The sequence below is a fragment of the Macrobrachium rosenbergii genome, chromosome 14, assembly GCF_040412425.1.
Source record: "Macrobrachium rosenbergii isolate ZJJX-2024 chromosome 14, ASM4041242v1, whole genome shotgun sequence".
Taxonomy (NCBI): domain Eukaryota; kingdom Metazoa; phylum Arthropoda; class Malacostraca; order Decapoda; family Palaemonidae; genus Macrobrachium; species Macrobrachium rosenbergii.
In genome coordinates, this window is record NC_089754.1 from 18,130,303 (window position 1) to 18,135,302 (window position 5,000).

A 5,000-nucleotide genomic window follows, 5' to 3' on the forward strand; every position below is an offset into this window, starting at 1 on the left:
TCAACTGAAATCGACCTTGCTCTCTAAGTGTGTGTGTATTGATTCAACCGAAATCGGTCGTGTTCTTTAAGTGTGTGAGTATTGATTCAACCGAAATTGACCGTGTTCTCGAAATATGTGTGTACTGATTCAACCGAAATCGATCGTGTTCTTTAAGTGTGTGAGTATTGATTCAACCGAAATTGACCGTGTTCTCTTAATATGTGTGTACTGATTCAACCGAAATCAGTCGTGTTCTCTAAGTGTGTGCGTATTGATTCAACCGAAATCGACCGTGTTCTTAAAGTGCGTGTGTATTGCTTCAACCGAACTCGATCGTTTTCTTTAAGTGCGTGCGTATTAATTCAACCGAAGTCGACCGTGTTCTTTTAGTGTGTCCATATTGATTCAACCGAACTTGATCGTTTTCTTTAAGTGCGTGCGTATTAATTCAACCGAAGTCGACCGTGTTCTTTTAGTGTGTCCGTATTGATTTAACCTAAGTCAACCGTGTTCTTTTAACGTGTATGTATTGATTAAACCAAACTCGACCGTATTCTTTTAGTGTTTTCGTATTGATTCAACCGAACTGAATCATGTTCTTTTTGGGTTTGCGCATCAATTCGACCGAACTCGACCATGTTCTTTTGGCGTGTGTGTATTGATTCAATGAACTCCATCGTGTTCTTTTAGTGTGTGCATATCGATTCAACCGAACTCGACCGGGTTCTTTTGTGGTGTGCGCATTGATTCGACCGAACTCGACCGTGTTCTTTTAGTGTGTTCGTATTTATTCGATCAAGCTCAACCTTTTCGAAAAAACTTTTTTTGTTTGTTTTGTGTAATGATTATGAATTTGCTTTTGTTGGTAGACCAGAGGATTCTAGATAAAAATATTTCAACATTACACATGTCCTTTGATGTTTTTGGTTTAGTTATAGCAGTTAAATCTGTAATATACCCGTAGTAGGAAATAGAATAGAAAATTTTAGGTACAAATTTCGTGAATCAAGAACCCAGTAAATAATAATGACCTTAGTTCTATTTTTAAAAGAATTTGTTGTAGAATTTAGTATGGCTTCAGGACTTTATGAACATTAATTCTTTTGTTTACAATTTCGTATTTTATTCACAGCATTGTTTATTCTATTAGATGATAGTACTCATTTCCTTCTATCATAATTGTCTTATATGGGGGGACTACTTCCCGATTTTACTCAGACACAAACACGCAGGCTCACACAAACACACACATACACACACACACACACACACACACACACACACACACACACACATATATATATATATATATATATATATATATATATATATATATATATATATATATAAAACCATGATTGTACCGGTAGTTAAGACATTGTACTAAAGTGTTTTGAAAAGCATAGAGCTTTAAACTGCTGGACAAAGTTTAATATGTCATTTAGCCTGAATCCAGGAAGATGTCAACGTGCGACTTTTTCCGATGATTTTCTCTTGACAGCAGACTTCGTTAATATTTCCTGATTTCGATCGTCGCTCCGCAAAGCGCATGGCGAGGTAAAACGAGCCTACTCATGTGAGCGCAAGGCTTTTTGTGTTTTGATACAGAAATACACACACACACACATATACATACACACACATATACTGTATATATACTGTGTATATATACAACGTGTATGTGTGTGATATTTATATATATATATATATATATATATATATATATATATATATATATATATATATATATATATAAAACATGTGTATGTGTGTGTGATATTTTATATACAGTATATATATATATATATATATATATATATATATATATATATATATATATATATATATATATATATATATATATGTATGTATAGATGCGCGTGTGTGTGTGTGTATATGTATATGTATGTATATATGTATGTAAGTATGTATGTCGTCCGTAAGCTGAAGCGGACACCACTGCTCGTGCGTATAGATGCAAACATACGCACAAATCTTCCTCAGAGGACTTGCGTCACACGTGGTTTGTACTATCTAAGGGATCGTGAGAGTGCAGTCCTCCGCTTAGGGGGGCGTGGACTAACGCCATTGGCTAAGACACGTTGGCTTCAGAAGTTAATGTTAAAAGCTGCATGGTTAACTTGGTTTCCCAGGACACTCTCTGCTTCTCATGTTCAGGTTACAGTCTGTGGAATAGCTCTCCTTTTATATAAAGAAACGGTCCCATTATAATGAAGCAGAATAAGACGTGACACTGGGTGATGAATATATTAATTCATTAAATGATCAGAGATAAATTGGGTAATATGTCTTGTCCCAAAACTGTTCCTATTGCTATTGATATGTAGTCTTATGCGTGAAGTATTTAGAAGAGAGAGAGAGAAAGAGAGGGAGAGAGAGAGAGGCTGCGTTACACATGAAAACAATTACTATAAAAAAACGAGAAACGAAAACTAAATCTCTACTTGAGCTGCAGTGACTCCCCCCTCCTCCCCTCCTCCCTCCCCCCTCCCCCCCCCAGCGACAAGCGTAGTGAATATTGCAATCGTCGACTTCCAAGTCGGGATATTCTTTAACCTTTTTAGGTATTCCGGCATTTGATGTAGCTACGTAACAGTCACTACATTTTCCTGCAAACCAGCTATCGTGGCTCAGACTCCCATGATTACTCCACACTCTTGTGAACGCAGTTTTGCTTTTTTTCTTTTTTTTTTTTTTTTAGCGGATTTGCTCTTTATCGATGATTAACTCAGTGCGTTATCTCGATGGCTTAATTGCCTTTAGGAGAGTACGGTTTTTATACGCCAATGATTTCTATTTGTTCTTTAGTTTATAATATCAAAACTTTCTATTCATTGTGGAGTTGTGATCACGTGCGTATATGAATTGGTAACCAATAAACATTTGAATCTAATCATCTTCCGTAATGAAACCGCAGATAGTGACCTCGTTATATGCATTATGGTGGCTCGAGCAAGCGCTTTCTCAGTCCTGATGACTAAAGCAATTTTAAATTGGAATTATGTGCAAATCCATGCAGGTACCAGAGATGAAAAAAATATTCCAAGACAGTTCTTCATTGGAGGGATGGGTAGAGCTCTCGACTAGCACGCTGTTGGCCCAGCGTTCGACTCTCCGACCGGCCAATGAAGAATTAGAGGAATTTATTTCTGGTGCTAGAAATTTATTTCTCGTCATAATGTGGTTCGGATTCCACAATAAGCTGTAGGTCCCGTTGCTAGGTAACCAATTGGTTCTTAGCCACGTAAAATAAATCTAATCCTTCGGGCCAGCCCTAGGAGAGCTGTTAATCAGCTCAGTGGTCTGGTTAAACAAGATATACTTAATTCTTACATTCCAAGACAAGTTATCCTTGATAAAAGGGCATTTTTTTACACGTGAATTTCCAGATTATCTTGAAGACCGATTACGCCATTTGTTAAGAAAGACGTAAAAAAAATAACTACGTAACATATTTTAGACTTTGCCGTTACTCTATTTTTCATGAGCCTATAATAACCAAGTATTTCCGAGATGACTTTTTTTTTTTTTAAGAAATCATAACAAGAGGATAGGAGCAGGAAAGAAACAGAAAAATTGCGTATCTAAATCCATGCAGGCGCGTCAGATAGCTGTTTCAAAGTGTGGACGTAAATGTACAAAATTGTTAACTGAAGATGGTTCAGTAAAATGTTGCAGGAACCTCCCTTCCCCTTGGACTTTCTAAAGTGAGACTTATAAGATTAGGAGTTTTGGGAAATTCTTGATCACTTTTAAATATCTAAACAGGCCATCTTATTCCATAAATTCAACCGTCGTATCTAAAATAACACTCTAGGAACAAACAATCAACAATCGAGGTGATTTGTAGCTACAGAGTAGTAATGAGAAAAAGTAAGTGATGTATGGCGTGGGAGTACCGTAGAGTTTTTGATGCGCGGAACATTATTTTAGATTTAATTATCTGCAATGACGAAAATATGTAAATTCTGCTGAAATAAACATTTTTAATATAGACTGGAACATTTTTTATATGGACTGGAAAACTAACGACAGCATAAAGGTCATTCTTAGAACCCCTTCAGTTAATTCATGTGTTCTTTAACAGTTTAAAGCATCTAACTTTCCTGAAGCATTGATTCATCCAGTCCGGTCACAGTTTCACTTGTTCAAAAGTTAGTTGAGCCGATATTCATGGAATCCTTCAGCGACCCAGTAATTAAGTTGATATTTATGTAGCTAGCATGCTCATCGATTATCGACAACAGATAATGTCACCCTGTAATGCCACTGATGTGAACTTCGTACCGTTATTGAAATAGACGGCTGTGTATGGATTACCTCTGTAAATTGACAGTATTTATTTTTCGTTGGATATTGTCGTAAGAATGACTGATACAACATGTCATCACTATAATTGTGTTAGTTCCTTTCAGAATTTTGGTAACTTCATTTCTGCGTTGGATTGGATGTTTCTGGTTATCCAATTTTTTCCTTGATTCAAATCACAAATTTGTTCAATAGAAGTTAATGGCGTTATTGGTGGACGCAAGTATTTTCTTTCTTACTCTAAAAAAAAGTGTAGTTGTAATTTTAATGGCACTTGACAATGGATTTAGGTTATGAATCAAAATGCATTAAAATGCGTTATTTCCAGTTTAATTACTTCCTTTTGTACGATTATTTCTGTTGTTGATTTTCATAAGACTGTGCATAGATATAGTATTTATTTTTAACAAATCATGATACCGAAGAAAGAAATCAAACTTGTTGTCAGGTCATGATATAAAAATCAGGCCTGAAATTACAAAAACGAAAAACAAGAAGAATGACGTCAATTGATAAATAAATATTTAAAGACTGTGACCATAAAGGAGGAATTCATTCGAGTATACTACTTTGAACAATTCAGTATCCCTTTGAGAGAGAGAGAGAGAGAGAGAGAGAGAGAGAGAGAGAGAGAGAGAGAGAGAGAGAGAGAGAGAGAGAGAGGATTATCTCCATACTGCTTTTCATTA

The 5,000-nt window shown here is 35.8% G+C and overlaps 1 protein-coding gene across 1 annotated transcript in view; it reads left to right on the top strand.

The window, feature by feature from the left end:
- The window catches only part of Dscam4 (Down syndrome cell adhesion molecule 4), a 215,175-nt gene that overhangs the window by 156,552 nt on the left and 53,623 nt on the right, over window positions 1-5,000 (top strand). The gene's annotated exons all lie outside the window — the stretch shown is intronic.